At 39.4% G+C, this 26,112-nt stretch overlaps 1 long non-coding RNA gene across 1 annotated transcript; it reads right to left on the bottom strand.

The window, feature by feature from the left end:
* Positions 1 to 5,053: 5,053 nt before the first annotated feature.
* Positions 5,054 to 24,446, bottom strand: LOC119087142. Its single transcript, XR_005090582.1, has 2 exons — positions 24,018 to 24,446; positions 5,054 to 6,263 (listed from the first exon to the last, which is right to left on the bottom strand). It is a non-coding gene; the product is annotated as an uncharacterized LOC119087142 (long non-coding RNA).
* Between the last annotated feature and the right edge of the window lie 1,666 nt (positions 24,447 to 26,112).

The raw sequence follows: 26,112 nt of genomic DNA, 5'->3' as shown, positions 1-26,112 counted from the left end.
CCAAGATTATTCACTCAGTGTGTTTGCTGTAATACTCCTTGTTATTGATTTGATAAACTTCTCTTTGCCTCAATTCTTTGAGCAGCTCACAGTTAACTGCAGAGCATGCACATGCTCATCTGAAAGACATGGCTGTATTTATCAGAATAAGCAGATTCTGATCATTTTTTTGTTGGTTTGTTTGTTAAGATTGACATCAGTAGGTGAGCAAATCACCTTATGGTAAAAACTCTTTAAGGCGTGTCCAATCTACAGCCCATAGGCCCATGTGGCCAAGGAGATCTATTAATGCAGCTAAGAGAAAGCTGAGAATTTAATTTGACTCCATTATAGGGTGACCATAAACTTTGTAAGTGACCAAGTCTGGCTGTAGTTTCCAAAGTACAGACATATCTGCATGGAAGGGGCTCAAAGCCTTTCTGGTTGTTAAGGTCCATACAGAGTCCAGTGTAGGTCCCACATGGTGCTTTTTTTGCAGTACCTTTCTCTATAAGCACAACAGCATTTACTCTAAACACAGAGAACACATACATTGTGTTTGTTCACACTTTGAATGCCTACTTCATATTATCCGAAAGTTGTGTAGACATTTCTTGGGACTCAATAAGGTTCTAGAACTAGATAAGTGGATATTCCCCAATTAGAGACATGATCCATTTTATAATAAACTTAAGTACAAGAAAGGCAACCATTATACAAGAAGCCCATTGAAGGATGACTGTGAACTTTTATCTTCTTTCCACCCACCCTCACTTTCTCTACTAAAGCTTCCCTTGAGACTCTATCAGTACCTTGGTGTGACAGTACCTCATAGGATAGTATGCTCCAAGCTGACATGTCCTCCTTCCACCAAACATGTAGGTACAGGTGACACAGCTTGCTTGTATGCAGTCTGCATGAACCCTTGTATGCAGTTTCCATAACCCTTTTTTAATACCTTTGTTTCCTTTTGTTGAAAATAGATTTTTTTTCTCACATAATATATCCTGATTATGGTTTCCCATCCTTTTACTCCTCTTGGCTCCTCCCACCTCCCCTCCCATCTGGATCCACCCCTTCTGTCCCTCATTAGAAAGCAACAAGGCTTCTAAAAGATAATAATAATATAAAATCAAATATAATAAGATAAAACAAAAACTAACACATCAAAATCTAACAAACAAACAAAAGATGAAAAGAGGTCAAGAGAAGGCACAAGACAGAAAAACTCATTGGTTTGCACATTTAGAAAACCCATTGAAAAAAAAAAAACTCTACTGGAAGCTATAATATATTTGCAAAGGACCTGATTTTATCAAACAAGTCTTTCACTTGTTTGGTTAGAGTTACCCCAAGGCATTGTAAATGATATGAGGTTATTGTGAAGGGTGTTGTTTCCCTGATTTCTTTTTCAGTCTATTTGTCATTTGTATACAGGAGGGCTCTAGATTTATGTGAGTTAACTTGGTATCCTGCTAGTTTGCTGAAAGCATTTGTCAGCTGTAGAGGTAATCTAGTGGAATTTTGATGGTCATTTAAAACTATCCTATTATCTGCAAATAAAGATATTTTGCCTTCTTCTTTTCCAAATAAAGGTATTTTGACTTCTTCCTTTTCAAGTTGTATTTCCTTCATCTTCATCAGTTGTATTATTGCTGTAGCCAAGACTTCAAGTACTGTATTGAATAGGGATGGAGAGAGTGGACAGCCTTGTCTTGTGCCTGGTGTTAGTGGAAATGCTTTGAGTTTACTTCATTTAAGTTGATGTTGACTATCTGTTTACTGTATATTGCCCTTATTATGTTGACTTTTGTACGTTCCCTGTATTCCTGATCTCTCTAGGACTTTGATCATGAAGGGCTGTTGGGGTCTTTCAAAGGAGTTTTCCACATCTAATGGGATGATCCAGTGGTGTTTGGGTTTCATTTTGTTTATGTGGTGGATTACATTTATTGACTTACATATGTTAAACAATCCCTGCATCTCTGAGATGAAGCCTACTTAATCATAGTGGATGATCTTTTTGATGTGCTCATGGATTCAGTTTGCAATTATTTTACTCATAAAGGCAACTGTACTGTAACTATTTTTTGCAGGTATTTAGGTAGCTTGGGTATCAAAGTAGCTATAGCCTTGTAAAACAAATTGGGCACTGTTCTTTCTATTTCTATTTTGTAGAATAATTTGTGAAGTATTGGCATTAACATTTTTTTGAACGTCTGGCAGGATTATGTGTTAAAACCATCTGGTCCTGGGCTCTTTTGTGGTTAAGAGACTTTTAATGACTGCTTCTATTTCACCAGGGGTTATAGGTCTGTTTACTTTGCTTATCTGAACTTGAATTAACTTTGGTAAGTGGTATGTATTGAGAAAATTATCTTTTTTTTTATTTTCAATTTGTTGGAGTGCAGGTTTTTAAAGTATTCCTACAATTTTTAGGAGTTTCTTACTGTCTACTAATCAGCTATAATTTTACTAATTTACATAATCTCTCTACCTTATAGTTAATTTGTATAAAATTTTATTAATCTTATTGCTTTTTTCAAAGTACCAAGTCTTTGTTTCATTGATTCTTGTTTTTTTGTTTTTTGTTTGTTTCTCTTTTATTTATTTCAGCACCGACTTTGATTATTTCTTACTGTCTACTCCTTTTCGGTGTATTTCTTCTTTTTGTTCTAGAGCTTTCATGTGTGCTATTAAGTTAGTAGTATGAGATCTCTTTTTTTGATGTAGGCAGTTAGTGCTGTGAACTTATTTCTTAGAAGAGTTTTAGTGTGTCCCTTAAGTTTGAGTATGTTGTATTTCATTTCATTGAATTCGAAAAAGTTTTAATTTCTTTCTGACTTTCTATCTTGATCCATTTTTTTTCATTCAGTAAGGAGTTGTTCAGTTTCCAAGAGTTCGTAAGTTTCTGTTGTTGTTGGGATCCAGTTTTACTATGTGGTGGTCAGAGAAGATGCAGGGTGTTATTTCAAAAAACTTCTTGTATCTGTTGAGACTTTTTGATAGAGTGTGTGCTCAATTTTGGAGGAAGTTCTATGAGGTGCTGAGAAGAAGGTACATTCTTTTGTGTTTGGATTAAATGTTCTGTAAATATCTGTTAGGTCTACTTGTTTTATAACATCAGTTGAATGAGCATTTCTCTGTTTAATTTTGGTCTGGATGATTTGTCTGTTAACCAGAGTGGGTTATGGGATATTGAAGTCTCTCACTAATAGTGTGTGAGGGTCAATACGTGATTTAAGCTGTAGTAGTTTTTCTTTTGAACTTTGTTGCCCGTGTGCTTAGATGTTAACAATGGCAATATCCTCTTGGTAGATTTTCTCTTGATGAGTATGCAGTGTTCTTTCTTATATCTTCTGATTAGTTTTTGTTTCAAGTCTATTTTGTCAGCTATTAACATGGCTACATCAGCTTAGTTCCCTTTTCTTGGAACATTTTCCCCATGCCTTTATCCTGAAGTGATGTCTATTCTTTATGTTGACGTGTGTTTGTGGATCAGCAGAACAATGGATCCTGTTTTTACATCCATTCTGTTAGTCTGCATCTTTTGATTGTGAGCTATCAATGAGCAGTGTTTGATTCCGTTATTTTGTTGTTGGTGGTGGAGCATATGTGGTTCCTCTCTTTGGATGTACAGCTCTGGGATTATTTATTCCTTGTGTTTTCATGGTTATACTTATACTGTTGGGTTGGAGTTTTCCTTCTAGCACATTCTGCAGGGCTGGCTTTGTAGCAGATGTTGGTTAAATATGGGTTTATCATGGAATACCTTGTTTTCTTCATCTATGGTGATTGAAAGTTTCACTGGGTATGATAGTATTGGCCTGCATCTACGGTCTCTTAGAGTCAGATGTACATCTCTCTGGGCTCATCTGGCTTTTAGGGTCCCATCTTGAAGTCAGGTGTCATTCTGATGGGTATGGTTTTATATGTTACTTGCTCTTTTCCCCTTGCAGCCTTTAATATCCCTCATTTGTCTGTGTGTTTGGTGTTTTGATTACTATGTGTCATGGTACTTTCTTCTCTGGTCCAGTCTAATTGGTGTTCTATATACTTCTTGTATTTTGAATGCACTCTCATTCTTTAGGTTATGAACTTTCTTCTATGAATTTGTTGAAAATATTTTGTGTGTCTTTGACCTGGATTCTTCCCCTTCATCTATTCCTATTATTCTTAGATTTATTATTTCTATAGTGTTCCTAGTGTCCTCAGTATTTTGTGTCAGGACATTTTTAGATTTAACATTTTCTTTGACCAAGATATCCAGTTTTTCTATATTGTCTTCAATTCTGAAATTCTCTCTTCCATCTCCTCAATTCTGTTAGTGGGTCATGCCTCTGAGGTTCCTGCTTATGTTACTAAATTTTTCCTTTCCATATTTCCTTCAGTTTGGGTTTTTCTTTTCTTCTTTTTTTTTTTGTTTTAAAAGTTGATTCTATTTCCATTTGCAGATCTTGAACTGTTTTGCTCGCTTCCTTCACTATTTGTATTTTCATAGATTTCTTTAAGGGATTTATTCATTTCCTCTTTAAAGACTCCTATCATATTCATAAAGGGTATTTTAAGGTCTTTTCCTTATTCTTCAGCTATGTCCCAAAATCAGGATTGCTAGGATCCAGTGGAGACATTTTGTCCTGGCTGTTATAGATTGTGTTATTACACTGGTGTCTAGGTATCCTGATTTGTGACAATTGTAATTCTAGGTGCTCATATCTGGTCTTGTCTTTGTTGGTTATATTTTGTTGCTTGGTTTCCGTTGCCCTCTGGTTCTTAGTAGAGTGTGGCTTCTGTGTGTTGCCTGTTAGGAAATTCATTGGGGATCCTAGTAGGTGTGACTCTAGGGATTCGCTGTACAATGTGTCTCTAGGTATTGAGAACTTACACTTAGGAATGGGGGTGGGCTATGAGCAGGGTGTTGTGGCCATTCACAGGATGTAGGAAATCAGGTTCTTCCATCAGGATCTGCTTTGTTCCCTGGCAGCAGAACATAAGCAGAGGCCACTATGGTTAGCCTGCTGCAGAGCTGGGGATGAAACTGGGAGAATGTATCTAGAAGAGAGGATGGAAAGTGAAACCTGAAGCTTATCTACCTGCTTTAATGTCCTAATGATTCACTGGCAGGGGCTGGCTTGGCTGGCTGGATCCCAGGAAATACCAATGGTGCTGGGGACTGAGATAAAGCAGTGAGTTGGGGGAACAAATTTCGGAGGGGTAGATCTGTGTGATGGACTGGAGATGGGGGCAAAGAGGATGAGGAGGCTGCAAGGTTGTGTGCTACAGAGATGGGGGTAAGACATGGGGATTCAATTTGTAGGAGAGGAGGGAGTGGTAAAGATCTTTAGTTAGCCTTCCTACATGTCTGGCTGGAGTGACCTCAGGTTCCCAGGGAGCTCCTGCTGGAGTTGTGGCCCAGGCTAAAGTGGAAAGTAGGGAAGGACTTTGGAGAAACGTCTGCAATTAGCCTACCTGCTTCCTTGGTCTGAGTCCTGTTTTAACTCTGTTATTTTTGTGTATCATTTCCAGGGCTTTCTCTCATTCTTCAGAGGTTTGTGTATAAAACATTGTTCTCCTGCTGGTGATTAAGCTAAATGACTTTGGACTTTCATCAGGTATTTGTGTGTGTGTGTGTGTGTGTGTGTGTGTGTGTGTGTGTGTGTGTGTGTGTGTACATATCTTGACTGTTACCCAAGCTGGCCTTATTTTTATATAAGGATTACAAGCAAGAGCCACTGGACACCCTTCAATCTGTGTTTTGATTCTTCAGCCTGGCTGTTGCCCCAGGCTATCTCACACATCAGATCTTTCACTAAAATCATGACATTTTGACTCTAGAGTTTCTCTCAGCCGGGCGGTGGTGGCGAACGCCTTTAATCCCAGCACTCGGAGGCAGAGCCAGGCGGATCTCTGTGAGTTCGAGGCCAGCCTGGTCTACAGAGTTGAATTCCAGGAAAGGCGCAAAGCTACACAGAGAAACCCTGTCTCAAAAAACCAGAAAAAAATAATAATAATAGAGTTTCTCTCAACAGGAATAAATGCAGTTTGTTTGTTTGGAGACTTTCCATGTTGAACAACCAGCAGAAAGAAAGAGAGAGACAGAGACAGAGACAGAGGAGTCCCTTTGTCTACCCCTTAATAAGGAAGCATTAGTGCATCCATATATTTATTGCAGTTCTTAGTGATCATCTAAGAACCCTACCCTGCTGAGAAGAGGACTGTGTTTCAAATCCAGGATTTATTTTTATCCACAGCAATGTTCTTGACAAGAGACATTTACCGGAAGCCTAGGAGGAATTTCACAAAGATCTTAATTCTTCTTTCAACACAGACCCACCCCAAAGTAACAAGTACTAAGCCTAGAATATTCCCTTTTCAAACTAAAGTTTCCTTGAGACTTTATCAATAGGTTTTGGTTACAGTCCATCAAAGGGTAGTGAATCACCAGATGTTGCCTGTTCTGAATTGTTCTTTCCCTCTAGTTTGTAGCCAGCACAGTTTAGAACATGTTCCTGACCTGTAGTTTACATAAATGTTCTTAACTCTGGTCAGAAGGACATTTTCAATTGGTACTTCCTCCTGCCACTGGTACTTGGGAGTATTTACAAGGACCTAGTATTGTTCCTTTCTGACTGGCAATGTCAGGAACTGTTCAGTTTGCAGGAGCATTTGCTGTTCTACAAGAGGACCCAAGTTTGATTCCCAGCATGCACATCAGGTGGTTCACAACCCCTTGTATCTCCAGTTTCTGGAGACCCATAATCCACCTCTGATCTCTGCCTGCACCTGCACTCACATGCTCACATTCCCACACACAGGCATGCATTATACCTCCATACATAATTAGATGATTTTAAAAAGAACGGCCTGAAAAACACTTTTACTTCTAACTTTTATCACTTCCCTTGTCTTGGCCTGTTCTTTACCTACTATATTTTTAATATCCTTACTTTTTTTCTAACTTGTTGGAATGAGTCCTGTGACTTTCCCTCTGTCTCTCCTTATTCTCTTCTTAATTAATTTCATGTTATGACCCATACAGGATGCTGAGAGAATAAAATCCAAATTCTGCATCGTTCATCTGTGTTTTGCATCATTGAAGATGCATGGAGTACTCCTGACCAGAATATTTATCATGTGATGGTTAATGTCCTGGTCATCATAAGCCTGTGTAGGAGGACATAGCAGCAGTCTCACCAGGGACAGGCCATTAGCACACCTAGAGACAGGTGGGTAGTTCCTATCCCTCCAGGTAAATGAAACAATTTTTGCACAGCATACTTCATACTTTCCAAATTTTCAGTGTATGATTTTTCTTCTTTGGATAGCCTCCTTGGTGACCAAGAATTATAGAGGTCCTCTTAGTCACCCCTACACAGTTTTATTCTTGGAAGGCAGATCTGAGGCTGCAGATGACATTTAAACAGACAGACTGAATTCTCAGCTCCATCTTGCATTCAGTCTACCTTTCTCTCCTTTTTGTTTAGTTTGTGACCATAGGCCACAGGATGGTGCCACCTGTATAGCGAGTCTTTTCTGGTTTGTTAATCCTTCCTGGAAATGACTTCCAGACACAGCAAAAGGTGTCCTTACTAATGACCTAGGTCTTTCTATTAATTTTTTTAAAAGTGTGTGGGTGTTTTGTCTGAATTTGTGTCTTTGTTTCATGTGTGTACACGGACCACAGAGACAAGCAGAGCATGTTAAATACTCTGGGACTGGAGTGTGGTTAATATACACAATGAGACTCATTTGGAGAACACTAATATTTCTTTCTCAAATGGTTACTGATTGCAGATAGCTTCCTGGTTAGAAGTTTGAGCCCTCCTGATCTCAGTGCATGGACCCTGCCTGACTTTAATCTGTGCAGATACTGTGTGTGCGGCTACAGTCTCTGAGTTCATGTGTGCAGGAGCCCTGTTGTGTCTGGAGAACACTGTTTCCTTGGAGTCATCCATCACCACTGGCCCTTACACTCTTTCTGCTTCCTCTTCTTCATAGGTCCATGAGTACCCCTGGGAGGGTTTGATAAGAACATTGCATTTAGGACTGAGTGCTGCAATGTTTCTCACTCTTTGAACACTATCTATTTGTGGGTCTCTGTGTAAGCTTCTTTTCACTGCCGAAGACACTTCTTGGATAATGATTGAGTAAGGCACTGGTCTGTCTTGGCTTCTAATGGTTCCCTCAGGGGTGGGGGTGAGAATGTGGGTATCATTGGCACAGACACTAGGAGTCCGTTTTAGACAAATAATGAACTCATTTATTCAATTGCAGGAAAGGCATTATATACCCTCCTCCCAGCACCAGTCTGTGTTTTCATCCTTCATTGGCTGAGCATGATCAGGAACTCTGACATTGATAGGAACCCTGACATTGACTGTTGCTAGGCCCTCAGGCAGACTCTGCAAGATCAGGAACTCTGACAGTGCCCAGGACCTGCGACAGTGACCAGGAACTCTGACAGATGATATTGCTAGGCCCTCAGGCAGACTCCAGGTTGGCTCATAAGGAGTATGTTATGTGCATGCCTTGGAAAGTGGTCTGAGCCAATTTCCTCACCCCTATAGGCCTGTCCTACTTCAATAGGCAGTCATTTTATTGCTACATTTCCTTAGCAGAACAATAGTATTTGGTTTTCCCCTAAACTCATGGCCAATCCAACCTCATGTTCTTGATCACCTTAGCAGTGTCAGGCATAGATACTCATGTAATGAGCCTTAAATCCAACCAGAAAGTGGTTGGTAACTCACAGAACATTGGTTCTACTATTGCACCAGCATATCTCACAGGCATGTGACATGGTATGTCACAGGGTTTGTAGATGGGTTGATGATTGCCTTTCTTCTGTAGTGGCATGCTCAGCATCTTCTAGTACCATGAATGCTAGTAAGCAGGGTGAAGCCAGTAAATAGGCAGAAGCTCAGCCATCCTTTGTGTTCAATGAGATATATATATATAAGCATTGACTTTAGGAATAGGTCCTTACAGTCTGTGGAGAGCAACAAATAGTCTTGGCAATAGCCTGAAATGGTTGGGGATTTCATGGGGTCCTGTTGGCTAATGGCTCACCTAGATATAATCCATTACTGGAACTGGAGGTTTCCTTTGGTATCGTAAGATGTTTAGTTGGTCAGTGTCTCCCTCATTACCAGGTGATCTGTCTATATCTTTCATATATGTATATATCTCAGAAAGTTTCTTCAGTAGCAAGTTTCTATGTAACACTTGAGGAAGAATGTTAACAAGCTAATCACAGATTAGTAGCTGTAGAGCCCATTGACAATGGAACATCCCTAAGAGTTGGCATTGAACTCGACCTCTGTGTCCATCGTAACACTCGAAGTGTTAGCTCTGCCACTCCTTAGATCTCCAGGTCAAAATAACGGAGTATCTCTGCCCCTGGGTGGAGACATATCATTCTGATATGCATCAAAGATTTGAACATTGAATTCATTTTTAGTCTTGTTGGGCCTGTCAGTCATTTGGCCAAAAATTTACTTTCCAAGGAAAACAGATTCACCTAAAGATAGGCAAAGGAGATGGGAGAAACAAGAAGCCCCCCTAATGATATAATATTCTTCTCTTTCCAATAAACTCATCTCCCATGTAGCTGGTTTTAGTGCTTCTATTGCATAGTGTAACAAAGCCTACCCACTTTTCTGAGTGACACAGAAACATGTAACTTTTCCTTTTCCTTCGATCCCTTCTTCTCTCAGATACTGGCTGTGGTGGTTTGAAAGAAAATAGCCCCAAAGAGAATGGCACTGTTGGCAGGTGTGGCCTTGTTGGAGTAGGTGGGTTCTTGTTGGAGGAAAGTTGTCACTGTGGAGTTGAGCTTTGAGGTCTCATAAATGCTCATCTATACCCAGTGAGACAGTCCACTTCCTGTTGTGAGTCAAGATGCAAGAACTTTCAGCTCCTTCTCTAGCACCATGTGTGTCTGTGTGCTGCCTTGCTTCCCACCATGATGAAAATGGACCAAACCTGTGAAGTATAAGTGAGCCACCACAATGAAATATTTTCCTTTATAAGAGTTGCCATGGACATGGTGTCTCTTTACGGCAATAGAGATCCTAACTAAGACACTGATTAAAGCCTTGCCATGCTTTCCTTCATACTCTCTGGGCTTTCTCATTCTTTTTATGAAGCCCCCCCATTCTACCATACATGTTTTTGCTGCCTTCTATTGCTGAACGTGCCAAACAACATGCCCTTTATTCTTTCTGTTCTCCAGAAAGCACTAGAAGGAAAAAATCCAACCTAGGGGGGGTTAGATACACCCATGAAAACATAGAAAAGTGATAGTCCCACACCAAAAAATACCAAAGAAGGGAAACAGACAAGACTACCATGAAAAATTAACAGGAATTAACAATCAGTGGTCATTAATATCCATTAATATTAATGGTCTCAATTCACCTATAAAAAGCACAGGCTAACAGAATGGATATGAATACAAGATCCATCCTTTTGCTGCATAAAAGAAACACACCTCAACTTCAAAGAGAGACACTACCTTAGAATAAAAGGCTGGGAAAAGACTTTCCAATCAAATGGATTTAAGAAGCGAGCTGGTGTAGCTATCCTAATATTTAATGAAATAGACTTCAAACTGAACTAAAATCAATCAAAAGGGATTGGGAATGATATAACATATTTATCACAGGGAAAATTCCACAAGATGAAGTCTCAATTCTGAATACTTATGCCCCAAATACAAGGGCACCTACATTTTGAAAAGAAACATTACTGAAGCTTAAATCACATCAAACCCATACACCAGTAGTGGGAAAGCTCAACACCCCACTCTCACTAATGGACAGGTCTGCCACACAGAAACTTAACAAAGAAATAAGGGAACTAACAGACACTATAATTCAAATGGACTTAATAGACACCTAAAGGATAGTCCACCCTAACACAAAAGAATATGCTTTCTTCTCATCACCCCATGGAACCTTCTCCAAAATTGACTACATGCTTGGTAACAAAGCAAACCTCAATAGATACAAAAAAATGGAATAACCTCCTGTATCTTATTAGACCACCATGGCTTAAAGTTAGATTTCAACAACAAAAATTACAGAGGCCTACAATCACATGGAAACTGAATAATGCCCAATTGAATCACCAATGGGTCAAGGAAAAATAAAGAAAACTAAGAGATTTCCTAGAATTCAATGAAAACAAATGTACAATAAACCCAAATTTATGAGACACTATGAAAGCAGTGCTAAGAGGAAAATTCATAGCACTAAATGTCCACATAAAGAAGTTGGAGAAATCTCACACTAATGACTAAACAGCACACCTGAAAGCTCTAGAACAAGAAGAAGCATACTCATCCAAGGAAACAGACACCAGGAAATAATCAAATTAAGAGAACAATACAAAGAATCAATGAAACAAGAGTTGGTTCTTTGAGAAAATCAACAAGATAGACAAGCCCTTATCCAAATTAACCACAAAGCAGATAGAGCGCATCCAAATTTACAAAATCAGAAATGAAAAGGGTGAAATAACAACAGACAATGAGGAAATTCAGATAATCATCAGGTCATACTTCAAAAACCTGTACTCCACACAATTGGAAAATCTGAAAGAAATGGATGATTTTCTGGATAGGTACCACATACCAAATTGAAACCAAGACCAGATAAACTATTTAAGTAGAACAACAACCCCTAAGGAAATAGAAACAGTCATTAAAAGTCTCCCAACCAAAACAAGCCCAGGACCAGATGGTTTCCGCACATAGTTCTACCAGATTTTCAAAGAAGAGCTAATACCAATACTCTTCAAATTGTTCCACAAAATAGAAACAGAAGGAATAATACAAAAAACTTTATATGAAGCTACAGTTTCCCTGATACCCAAACCACACAAAGATGCAACAAACAAAGAGAATTACAAACCAATCTCCATCATGAATATTGATGCAAAAATACTCAATAAAATACTGGCTAACTGAATCCAGGAACACATAAAAAATATCTACCATGACTAAGTAGGCTTCATCCCAGGGATGCAAGTATGGTTCAACATATGAAAAATCTGTCAATGTAATCCACCATATAAACAAACTGAAAGAAAAAAATGCATGATCATCTCACTAGATTCTTAAAAAGCCTTTGACAAAATCCAACACCTCTTCATGATAAAGGTTCTAGAGAGATCAGTAATATAAGTAACATACCTAAACATAATAAAGGCAACTTACAGCAAGCTGACAGCCAACATCAAATTAAATGGAGAGAAACTCAAAGCGATTACACTAAAATCAGGAACAAGTCAAGGCTTTCCATTCTCCCCATACTTATTCAACATAGTACATGAAGTTCTAGCTAGAGCAATAAGACAACAAAATGAGATCAAGGGAAAATTAGAAATTAGAAAGTAAGACGTCAAACACTCACTATTTGCAGACGATATGATAGTATACATAAAGAACCCCAAAAATTCTACCAGGGAACTCCTACAGCTGATAAACTCCTTCAGTAAGGTGGCAGGATACAAGATTACCTCAAAATAAATGAGCAGCCCTCCTATATACAAATGATAAATGGGTTGCGAAGGAAATCAGAGAAACATCACCCTTTACAATAGCCACAAAATAATATAAACGACCTTGGGGTAACTATAACTAAGCAAGTGAAAGACCTGTATGATAAGAACTCTGAAGAAAGAAATTGAAGACTGTATCAGAAAATGGAAAAAATCTCCCATGCTCAGGGACAGGTGGAATTAACATAGTAAAAATGGCAATCTTACCAAAAGCAATCTACAGATTCAATGCAACCCCCATCAAAATTTCAACACAATTCTTCACAGACCTGAAAAAAACAATACTTAACTTTATATGGAAAAACAAAACACCTAGGATAGCTAAAAGAATACTGTATAATAAAGCAACTTCTAGAGGCATCATGACACTGACCTCAAGCTCTACTATACAGCTATAGTAATAAAAACAGCTTGGTACTGGCATAAAAACCAACATGTGGTCCAATAGAATTGAATTGAAGACCCTGATAGTAATGCACACACCCATGAACATATAATTTTCAACAAAGAAGCCAAAACTCTGCCATGGAAAAAACAAATGCATCTTCAACAAATGGTACTGGCAGAACTGGATGTCAACATGCAGAAGATTGCAAATAGATCAATATCTGTCGCCATGCACAAAACTCAAGTCCAAGTAAATCTAAGTAGGAAGTAGTCTTGAAGACACTGGCACAGGAGAACACTTCCTAAATATAACACCAGTAGCACAGAAAGTGAGAGCAACAATTAATAAATGGGACCTCCTGAAACTAAGAAGCTTTTGTAGAGCAAAGGACATGGTCAATAAAACAAAAGGATAGACCACAGAATGGGAAAAGATCTTCACCAACTGAACATCTGACAGAAGGCTGATCTCCAAAATATATATAAAACTCAAAAAGCTAGATTTCAAAATACTGAACATTCCAATTTAAAAAATAGCCTACAGAGCTTAACAGAGAATTCTCAACAGTAGAATCTCAAATGGCTGAAAGGCATTTAAGGAATTGCTCAACATCCTTAGTCATCAGGGAAATGCAAATCAAAACAACTCTGAGATATCATCTTACACCTGTCAGAATGGCTAAGATCAAAAACATTGAAGTCAGCTTATGTTGGAGAAGATGTGAAGCAAGGGGAACACTCCTCCACTGTTGGTGGGAAGGCAAACTTGTACAGCCACTCTGGAAATCAGTATGGCAGTTTCTCAGAAAATTAAGAATAAGTCTTCCTTAAGACCCAGCTATACCACTCTTGGGCATATACCCAAGGAATACTCAATCTAACCACAAGGACACAAGCTCAACTATGTTCATATCAGCATTATTCGTAATAGCAAGAACCTGGAAACAACCTAGATGCCCCTCAACTGAAGAATGGTAAAGAAAATGTGGCACTTATATACAATGGAGTACTACTCAGCAGTAAAAACCAATGATATGAAATTTGTAGGCAAATGGATGGAACTAGGAAATATCATCCTAAGTGAGGTAACCCAGACTCAGAAGGACAAACATAGTATGTACTCACTCATAAGTGGATACTAGATGTGAGGGAAGGAATGGCCAGACTGCAACCCACAGCTCCAAAGAGGCTAGCTAACAGGGAAAGACCCTTGGAGGGACATATGGATGGCCCACGGAAGGAGAAGTGGACTACAGGAGTGAACTGGGAGTGGGGGATGAGAACATAAAAAAATAGGAGGGTAGAGCTGGAACAGGGACAGAGTGGGAAGACAGGGAGGGAGTTACCATGATAGATAAGGACATCATGGGAATAGGAAGAGGCAGGGTGCTGGGTAGGCTCTCAGAAATCCACAAGGATGACCCCACCTTGGACAGATGACAGTGGTCTAGAGGGTGCCTGGACTGGACTACTCTGGTGACCAGTGTAGTGAATACCCTAACCATCATCATAGAGCCTTTGTACAGTGACTAATGGAGGCAGATGCAGAGATCTCCAGCCAGCCACAAGGCTGAACTCTGGCAATCAATTTGATGAGATAGAGGAGGGATTCTGCAGGCAGGAGGACATTGAGATCATGATGGGAAGACGTGCAGAGAGGACCGGCCACACTAGTGAAAGCTCATGAACTGTAGAATAGTGGCTGTGGAGCTTCCATGGGACTGGACTAGGCCCTCTGGATACAGAAGATAGTTATTTGGCTTGAACTGTTTGGGGGCACCCATACAGGGGGATCAGGATATGTCCCTGTTGCATAGGCAGGCATTTGGGTACCCAGTGCCTGTTGTGTGACAACTTGTGCAGCTTTTGTGCAGTGGGAAGGGTCTTGGACCTGCCTAGGCTCAGTGTGCTGGGCTCTGGTGACGCCCCATGGGAGACCTTGATTTGGGGGATGTGGGGATGTAGAATGGCTTGGGAGGGAGGACCTGTGGGGTAGGAGGAGGGAGGAAATGAGATCTCTGGATAGTATGTTGAGTGAGTATAAAATTTCTTAATAAAGAAAAGGAAAAAAAAAAGAGTTGCAGTGGACATGGTGTCTCTTCATGGTAATAGAAACCCTAACTATGACGCTGGTCAAAGCCTGGCCATGCTTTCCCTAATGCTCTCTGGGCTTTCTCACTTGTTTTTATGAAGCCCCCACATTCTACCATACATGTGTTTGCTGCCTTCTATTGCTGAACATGCCAGCTTACTTCAGACAGCATGACTTTCATTCTGTCTGTTCTCCATCTCCCTCCTGCTGGCTGGTGCTGGTATTTATAACTTGTCTGCCATTGTGTTTCTTTTAGACTCTAATAACATCATTCCCAAGTTTCCTTTATTTACTAGATTAGGACCCCATAGAGGGAACCCCAACTCTCTTTTTCTAACAATGTCCTCATCACTCATATATGAAGGGAAGTTGCTTACATTTTAGTAGTTTGTGGAACTCCTTTAAGCTGAAAAAATAGGCATGTATTTTTATTCAGGATATAATCAACATCCTTTACTGACAACTTCCTCTCGTGTATTTTAAATAAAGAATTAACTGACTGTTTTGCATATTCTGTAATATCCACACCGAATGGATCTGACCAATCAAATGGCATGCATAAGATGCATACAGAGAGACAACCAGCTTCCCACTTAGCCACAAAATTAAGTGTATTGTGGTAAATTTTAAAAGAAAAAGGAACCTAAATAGTACAAGATTCAGAAAAAATATGGTTTACATTTTGAAAATATTGTTAGTTATTTTAATCCCCAGCCTTATCTTTAACCTTTTTCCCCTTAAAAGATCTAATCCATAAATACAAGCCTTCATCAGAATCCCAATTAATTTTACCTTTAAGAGTAATATGTCAGGGCCGGGCGGTGGTGGCCAACGCCTTTAATCCCAGCACTCAGAAGGCAGAGCCAGGCGATCTCTGTGAGTTCAAGGTCCAGCCTGGGCTACCAAGTGAGTTCCAGGAAAGGTGCAAAGCTACACAGAGAAACCCTGTCTCGAAAAAAAAAAAAAGAGTAATATGTCAGGGGTTGAGAAATGGTTCAGTGGTTAAGAGCACTTGTTACTCTTGCAGAGGACCCAGGTTCAGTTCCCAGAGCCTACATGGGAGCTCTTCACTGTCTGTAACTCCAGTTCCAAGGAATCTGAAACCCTTTTCTGACCTCTCTGCAGGCACCAGGCAAGCATGTGGTATACATACATGTATGTGGGCAAAACATTCACACACACTAAATAAATTCTAGAAAAGTCTTTGGAAAAGAGTAATGCTATGTCACTGTTTAGTTATGTTTCTACTGCTGTGATAAAACACCATGACCAAAGCTATTTATAGAAGGAGGGGTTCATTGGGACTTATGATTCCAGAAGGTTGAGTCCATCACCATCATGATGGGAAGTGTTGCAGCAAAAAGAAGGACCAGCTGAGAGCTCACGACTAGAGCTCCAAACAGGAAGTAGAGTAACTACACTGAAAATAACTCATGACTTTTGAATGTTCAAAGCCCTCCCCCAGTGACATAGTTAACATCTCCAAACCTACACATACTGTATCCCTACTTGGGAACCAAGTATTCAGATGCCTAAGAATATGAGGGGTTGGAATTGGGTGGGGCTCTAATTCAAACTACCACATTCTGCATTCTACTCTCTGGCCCTCTCATAATGAAAAAAACTGTATTTAGTACAACTTCAAAAGTCCCCATAGTCTCTCACAGTCTTGGTGCTGTTTTAAAACCCCAAAGTCCAAAGTCTCTTGTCAGACTCATAGCAATGTCTTATGTGCAAACTCCTGTAAAAGCAAATTATATACTTCTCAGTATACAATGGAAAAGAATATACATTACTATTACACTAGGGAGGAATAGGGGCATAGTGATGAAATGCTGGACTAAATCAAGACTGAAACTCAGCAATGCAAACTCCAAATCTTATATGTAGCTCATGTGTGATGTTAAAAGGTTTAGAGGGCTCCAACCACCCAATTTGTCTATTGATTAGTTTTCCATGGCTACTATAAAACATAATGATTAAGGCAACTTATAGAAAAAGGGGTGATTTGAGTTATGGTTCCTAAGTGATAAGAGCCTATAGCCATCATCGTGGGGAAGTGTGGAGGCAGAGCAGGAACTCATGTCTCTAACTGCAATCAGGAAGCAGAGAGAACAAATGGGAACTGGTGTGAGTTTTTGAACTCTCAGAGTCCTTCTCTAGAGACATACTTTGTTTAGCAAGGCTACTCTCCAAATAGTGTGAGCAACCAAGCATTAAGTGCCCAAGAATGTGAGGTCCCCTCCAACCACCAAATCCCAATCCTAAGTATAGATGTCCTTTGGAGACTTTTGTCTTGAAGCAGCATCAAGACCAGGCATTGGCTCAGCAGTCATTTTCTGAGAACACGAAATCAAACCTGGGTGTTCACAAACAAGCCTAAATTGAAGAGACGGCAGGTGTTGCTCAAGGGAAGGGAGCCCTTTTGGAGCACAAACAATTTCATCAGGAGTCTGTGTCAGATAGAGGACCCCAGGACTCCATGTGTGCCCTGCTATGATTCAGTTTGCTTTGCTCTGGTCATGCCCCACTCCTCTTTCAAAAAGAGAATGTTTACTCTGTGCCTTTGTGTACTGAAGTATGTAAACTCTTTTATTTTTTAATAGATGTTTACAGTTAAGAGATTGCTTTTACTTTGGACTTTGGATCATCATTGCTAGTGTTGACACTATGAGGACTTTGGACATAGGAATACATGCATTTTGAACCACCTGTAGTTGTCTATCATTTCAAAAGTTTTGGTTTGAACAGGAAGTGTATACTTTGAGCTGGTATGGTTTGAACATGAAATACACCCTGTAGGTGCATGTGGTTGAATCACTGGTCCACAGTTGGTTGTGTTGTTTGCAGAAGCTGTGGGAAATTTAGGAAGCCTTGATGGATAGAAGTTGGGGGAGTGCCTGCAGAGAATCCAGACACAAATGGTACAGATTAAAAGAGATCAATTACATATTCTCAATGATTTGAAAAAATTATTGGATGATACTAACTGGTTACGGCCTGCCATTGGCTTATCTATTTAAGAATTAAGTCATTTGTTTCAAATTTTGCAAGATGTCTCAGATTTAAACAGTACAATAAAATTAACAGCTGAGGCAGAAAGGGAATTAGCCTAAGTAGAACAAAACTTACAAAATGCCTATGTGAGTCGATTAGATCTCACAACTGAATGTATTTTTATAATTGTACTTTCCAATCATTCCCCTACTGGAGTCCTTATGCAGAGGGGAAATAATATTTTGGAATGAATTTTCCTATCTCACAGACAAAGTAAAAAGTTAAAGACCAATAAAAAAAATGTTTCTTCCTCAATTGTTGTGAATGAATCCAGCTGAGATTGTAGTACCCTATATTGATGCTGAAATTGTGCAATTATGGTGATTAATGTTGATTGGCAAAGAGCTTATAGTAATTTCTTAGGAGCAATTAATGACAAATATCCAAAAAGAGAGCAACTTCAATTAATTAAACCAACTGGTTAGATTCTTCCCCTCATAATAAAAAGAACACCTATTTCTGGGACTGTGACATTTTATCCTGATGCAAGTAAATTAGGAATGGCTGCTTATAAAGCAGGAAACTAGTAAGCACTTCAAAGTCTATATGATTTACTTGAAAAAAATCAGGGTCATATGCCTTCTGATGGTTTTATTAAACTTTAATAAATGTCGTAATATAATTATTGATTCTCAATATGCAGAAAGGGTTGTATTGCACAAAAAAAGTACTGAACTTATTCCTGGTAATTCAAAATTAACTTTATTATTTGTACAACTAGACCTGCAATCCAAAAAAGGAATTTACCATTTTATATTGCCAATATTTGCTCTCATACTGGGTTGCCTGGGACATTAGCAAAAGAAAATAAATAGATTAACCAATTACTGATAGGAAATGTGTTGGAAATTTAGAATTTCAGAAGAAACATCATATTAATAGTAGGGAATTAAGGAAAAATTTTTTCTAATACTTGGCAACAAGGTAAGGAAATTATAAAAAACTGTTCTGCTTGTTCTTTGTATAATCAAGTTTCTTCACCTGGAGGAACTAATCCTAAACGTACATAAAGAAATGAAATTTGACAAATAGATATATTTTGTTTAGCAGAATTTGGAAAATTAAAATATATTCATTATATAATTGATATATACTCTGGATTACAATGAGCATCTGCCTTAAGCTCTGAAAAAGGTTGATTTTATAATTACACATTTATTAAAAACAATTGGTATAATTGGCATACTGATAAAAGTTAAAACTGATAATGCCTCATTTTATGTTTCCAATGAAATGTAGCAATTTTGGGGGGCATTACTAATTTAAAAAATTTTTAAAAGCTAATGAAACAGGGACAACAACTGCTGAAAGACATTGGATTGTGGAAAAACCTGCTAAATTGAGTCAGCCCATTTATTATAAGTGTTTTCACATCAAAATAGAAACCAGCAAAAGTGTTAAGACAGGGCTAAGAGTATGCTTATGTTTTCATTGGAGATAAAAGATTGTGGATCCCATCAAAATTGATAAAAAAAAAAATCTGCCATGAGCAAGAGGAGTCTCTTGGATTCCTTGGCTGAGATGCCTCTGGGAAATAAAAAATGCAGAAGGCCTTTGGAGCAGACAGCTAATTCTCCCACCTGAGGACAGCTTAAAAACTGGTGTGACAAAGGGGAGGTGATAATTCAAATGCCTCAGAGACCTCTAAATGCTACAACTTTGTTCCTTGCTATGCTGTCTGTGGTAACTACACAGGTAATGGGGACTGGTCATACTTACTGGACCTTTATCCCTAATCCTCCGATTAACTTACACGAAAGTTGGGGAGTTATGAATATTCCTATGATGGTTAATGAATCTTCTTGGCTACCTGGTCCTTATGACAACTGAGGTCCTGCTCAGCCAATGGAGGAGGGTAAAGAGATTAAAAATTATACTGTAGGAGTACAAGGAGTTCCTATTTGTATGAGAAATGGAATTCAGTGTCTAAATATAACCTTTCAAGTGTAGCTATCTATAATCAATACTACCCAAGATTATCATAGTAAGTTTTATATGCTCCATGCATTTGATTTTAAAGGACAGAAGATTAATGCCACTACTTCCATAAATCTACTCTTCTGTGAGATGAGGGTTACCACCATGGAATCTGACTGGGTGCATTGGCAAAAATGTGAGAGAAATCTTGAGTGCTAATCAATATCTCCCATAGAGACATCATTGATTTATGGCTTCCCTCAAATAAAATATTCTCACTCAAAGTTAAGATGGCAGCAGCAGTATGGTTTGAGTGGAACTGTAGAAATTAGTTCTTCTGTTAATGAATCTATTCAATGGCGTGGAGATGGAATGTCAAATCCTTTCCTGCAATTTGGCAATTTAACTCAGACTCACTTGTGGAAATTAGCAAATGCCTTCCACCCTTAATGCATGGGAAGGAAAGTTAAACATTAAGGATGATAAATATACTTGGTGATAAGGCTCCACCAAAGCCTGTTCCAAAGACAGTTGACAATCAACGAGTCCATGATGAAACCACAGTAGACTCCAATGATGAAGAGGTCGCTTATAATGAAGCTACTGATGAATTTGCTTCCTACTTCAACAGACAGACATCTCCTAAGATTTTCATCACAACATCAGATATACATCATGGGAGAACAGTACGACTCTGTGAACAGCTCTCAACAGTTATACCAGATGTGCATGTTTATTACAGAAGAGGACTGGCTCTGAAAAAAATTATTCCACAGTGCATTGCAAGAGATTTCACAGACCTGATGGTTATTAATGAAGATCAGAAAACACCAAATGGTCTTATTTTGAGTTACTTGCCAAATTGTCCAACTGCTCATTTTAAAATGAGTAGTGTTTTCTCTTATTTTCTTTACAAAGACAAACACTACTCATTTTTAAAATGCCTGGTTTATTCCAATAGGCATTTGGTTCTTTAATTGCTCTGAGTAGGGGTTTCTTCTATGATGGCAGGAAAGGTTCTGAACTGAATTTGCTGTGCTGCATGAGCCCTTCTGGGAGTTTCCCAAGGACAAGGCAAAGGATTACCTTGTCTGTCTCTTGTTGATCTACATTCCTTGGTCCAATGTTTACCCTTACCACACACCTTCTGCATAATCCAGAAGGGAGGGACATTGTGTTGCCCTTGTTCCTGGAATAATCATTCTTTTTTGGAATGCCCTGTTTACACTCCCTTTTCAAATGACCTTGTTTTCATACCCAAAACATCTGACATTCCTCAAACATTTTGAAATTGCTTCTCCTATCCACATATCATCATGGTCATGAGACTCAGTATTAATTGTATCCCTGATCCAGTCCTCCAAGGGTGCAGATTTTGCCTTCAATGGCCTGATTATTCTTTTGCATGCTGCAATAATCAGTCTAAACATTCGATGTGTTCTTCTTAATATTCTTTCAGCGAGCTTCTGTACCAGGATCATCATAGGTGAGTTTTGCCATGGCCTCAACAACCTCACCAGTATCCCATTGTTGGCCTTGCTTTTATTGATTCTATGTGGATTTCACATCATGCATTCTATCCCACTCATTGCCCTGTGACTTCTCATCTGTCCGCTGCCCTTGCAATATCTCTCCAAAAAACCAAACTGAGTTTAAAAGAAAAACTAAAACCAAACCAAACAAAGAAATAAAACAAAAACCAAACAAAAATAAAAACAAAAACAGAAGAATCTTTTCATGGAAGCTGTATTATCTTAACACACATAGGTGGTAGATCAGAACACCAGAATGCCAAAGATGTGTGGATAGTAAAGACTACTATTTCAATGTGGACTCTAGCATTTCAAATGTGAACAATTTATTGATCCAGAAACCACTTGTGTTAGTAAGCTTGACTCAAAAGTAACGGGCTAATTAATCTGGGACAGGAAATTTCATTGTGACCCCATGTTTCTGGATCACAGACTCCACTGTGTGAAACAGCATGCATCTGAAAGTCCTTTCAAAGAGAGAGCTGCAGGGTGCTGTACTCAAAGGTGGTTGCCTATGGATGTGTTTTCCTAGATTCAGAAACTTAGAGTCCACTGCAGCCTTGGTCCAAGAGGTTTTGTCTACTGCTGGAATTTTCGGCAGAACCTGGCATCATTCACATAATGCTAGTTTTCCAGGCACAGATAATGCAGGTGTTCTGGAATCATGGAGGCTTTTACCTAGAGTTTAAAGAAAGCCTTTGAACTCAGAGTAATGTGTAGCAGGGTTAGATTCACTGTAAGGAGCCTCTGAGAGAGTGATACATGAGGCTATGATGGTGAAGCACTGGCTGGAATATGAACCCTCAGTATCGGAGGTGCAAAGAACATGGAACATCTGCAGCCAACAACTGGATACACTGAAGAGTGAGGCCACAGAAGCCACAAATAGTAATACCATAGGGATAGGGCTGCCCAAACCAGTTAGAACATACTGGACATGGAGGCCAAGGGACTTTCTTTATATACATTATCTTCTTTCATTCTTGCCTTCTGTAAGATCATGCAATACTCATCTTGGCCCCAATTTAGATATGAGCACAAGTTTTGGGTGCAAGGCTCTCAGGTATTCTGCTGGAGTCTAGAGAGACCAGTCAGATAATCAATAAGTTAATGAACAACCACATTCAACAGGGAGAGGTGCCCTGAACCAGTATGCAACTCTCTCTGCTAGGTGGAGATTCCCCAGGAAGGGTAGCCTGAGGCAAGAAGAAGTAATTGAGAAACTACATTACAGGGAGTGGCATGAGCTGCCAGAAGAACAGACCTGGAAGAACCTTGATATAGATGCTGGGATTTCAGTTGATGGTAAAGGATGGTTCTCCCCCATTATCCTTTAAAAAAAAACTTATTTGTTTCTTTATTTTACATCCCAGCCACAGTTTCCCCTTCCTCCTTTCCTCCCAGTCCATCCCTGTAACTCCCTCTCTTTCCCCCACCCAATCCACTCCTCCTCCGTTTCTGTTTAGGAAAGGGCAGCTATCCCATGAATATCAGCAGAGCATGACATATGGAGTTGCCCTAAGACTCAGCACCTCCCCATATATTAAGGCTGAACAATGAGCTGTAGGGTCCCCAAAGCCAGTAAAAGAGTCAGCTTCCCTCTTTCTGTCCCTCCCTCCATGTGCTCCTCTCTCCCCTTTTCTCTTATACAGTGCAGTGATTAATTTTTCCACCATAGACTCCAGGTGGCCTCTGCTTCTTGATTCTCATCATGATTATGCAACTCACTCACAGTAGGCAGTACCTTCAATTCACATTTACATTTATGTTCAAAGCATTCTGCCTCTTCCCTCATCTTCCCTTCTTGTGCTGGCTATTTGATAAAATCTGTGTCTACTGTACCTCGTTTTTCAGTTTATTCACTCAGAGTTGCCTACCTGGTCAGTTACTGTTGACATGGAGGTGAAACGTGTCCCCTCAGCACAGAAACCAGGTAAATGGCCCTCACATATTTATAAGGACAGTGTAATTAGCTATGGATAACACATGGAGGTGGTAAAGGGAGAATCTTTGAGAGTGGGTGAGTAAGGAGTTGAGAAGATTGCCTTAGCAGAAGACGCATCTGTCACTCCTCTGTTCGTAAATTGATACCTACTGTTTACACATATTGGGAGTCAATTCTGAGAGCATGAGTCCCCCAGTTTCAGACTCAAGCGTTTATCTCAAGGCCCTTCAAGGGCTTTCCTCAGGTAAACTCCCCCCTCTCTCGTCCCCGTGATGAGGAGAAAGGAGAACAGAAAACAGTTAAAGGTATTCAAGACATGGAGCCCTCCAGAACAGCTAGAAGAACCATTGGCAACAGAGGTAATTGCTTGTCTCATGGTATAAAGATACCTACTGTGGGAATAGCAAATGGGAAGCTCACCCATGTAACTGGAAACCTTCTCACAAGGCAATAACTGAGTAACAAGTTTTAGTTACTTTGTATTGCTATTGCAAGACATCACAGCCAGAGCAACTTATAAAAGAAAGCATTAAATTGGACTCACGTTTTGTTTCCTGGGGTTGGAGATCAGGACTGCAGCAGGCACAGCAGAGAGCTCCCTTCTTGATCTGGAAGCACGAAGCAGAGTGTGCACTAGGAGCAGCAGCTGTTCAAAGTCCACCTCAGAGACACCTCCTCCAACAAGGCCATATATCCTAATGCTTTCCTCACATTTCCACCAAAGGGGACCAAGGATTCAAGCATGTGAGTCTATGAGGCCATTCTCATCCAAAGGCCACCAATGCTGTCAAGCTCCAGCAAGACTGTTTCAGCAGGGCCTCCCTGGTCATTTCTGTCAGTGTTTTAAGAGCCTTCTTTGAGATTGCATTTGCTTTCTCTCCCACTTGGGCTACTCTCGTCATTTCTGATGGGTAGTGTAAGGCCCTGGTTTGATGATGTTTCTTTGTCTCTATGCCACTTCTCCCTGTCTGCTATTTTTTATTTGTAAGTTTACTTTTGCTAGCTATATATTCAATAAAAACCAATCATTCAATACTGAAAGGATATGTATAATAGACCATTGTTCTATATGGCACGCAATTAATGTAGTTTTCAAAATCAAGTGGATGCTCTTTTGAAGGTGTTATTGTAATCAAAAGGAAAAGGTGAAAATGGGAGTTATAAATAAGAGTGTATCTGGCCATTGCCACTGTGTGGCTGAACTGGAAACCTGACAAGTGAGCTGGGGATGTGATGGGATGAGTGGAACCTCACCCCATGAAGACCTGGCCTCTCATTCTCAGTGGGTAGACAAACAGGGGTAGCAAATGCTTTTGTATTTAATACTTCAATAAAGGGTTAACATGTAAAGGTTTTCAGCTAGTTTTTATTTGTTTGTTTGTTTTTAGTTTTTTTCTACTTTCTCCTGATATCAAACAGAGTTCACTGTTCATGTTTATTTTGGAGTTCCTTTGTCTTAGCTGGTACTAACTCAATGTCACCTCTTGTAATTCTTTGTAAGAGAAAATCGATGTGTGAAAAAAACATTTAATGAAATCTAAGCAACAATGAGGTTTGCTTACCTAATTGCAATAGAGAAAACTCTTACAGTTTAACAATTTTCTGCACTGATAATCTTAATTTCTTATGTTATGTCACACATGCAATTTAGATTCAACTCTTTTCAAAACTATTTTATTGACTCTTTGAAATTTGATACCAAATATTTTGATCATATTTACATGCAACTCCCTCCCCTTAACTTCGCACAGATTCATCCACACTCAACAGGTAAATGGATGGAACTACAAAAAAAATCATCCTGAGTGAGGTAGCACAGACCCCAATAGACAAATATGGCATGTATTTGTTTATACCTTAGTGGCTAAGTCTTTGATAAGCAGGCTATGATCTATTTAACCACAGAGGTTAGGTATAGATAAGGAACTAGGTGTGACAGAGAAAGAATCCCCTGGGAAGGGGAAATAGAATAGATAGTTATGGATGAATGGGGAGGGATGGGAAAGGGAGGATCAAATGGAGAGGAGAGGAAAGAGGAGGCAAGGGAGGGAATACTGGGAGGGATGGCTAAAACTAAGTGCCATTTGAAAGGTCATATGGAAACCTAATACAGTGGAAACTTCTTAAAATACAACTTGTATAAAATAATTCTAAATTGGAATCACCAATAACAGGGGAGACAAAGCCCCAACTAGACATCTGTCACCACCCAATGAAACCACCAGTGCTGGAATGGATTACATCTAATCTAATTTGGTTGTTGGCCAAAGAGACCCCATCACAACACCTAAATTACCCAGGCTATTGCCAAGGCTGTTGGTTACTCTCCACAAACTGATGGTAAGGTCTTACTGTTGAAGACAACACCCACATAACTCACTGAACATGGAGAAGTTGAGCTGGTGCCTATGTAGAGCCTTCATCCCTTCTGAATAGTAGTGTTAATCCTGGAAAGTACTCTGTGCCCTGCCAGAGGAAAAAGTTAAACACCAAACTACCTACAAAACCTGCTATAAACAGAAGTTTCTGTCCCCCACACTGCTCCCAAATAACTTCTCAGAGGCTTAATATTAATTACAAATGCTGGGCCTATAGCTCAGGCTTGTTGAAAGCTAACTCTTACTTCTAAATTAACCCAT

Source organism: Peromyscus leucopus, unplaced genomic scaffold (genome assembly GCF_004664715.2).
Source record: "Peromyscus leucopus breed LL Stock unplaced genomic scaffold, UCI_PerLeu_2.1 scaffold_1408, whole genome shotgun sequence".
Taxonomy (NCBI): domain Eukaryota; kingdom Metazoa; phylum Chordata; class Mammalia; order Rodentia; family Cricetidae; genus Peromyscus; species Peromyscus leucopus.
This window is presented reverse-complemented; position numbering and strand designations above follow the sequence as displayed.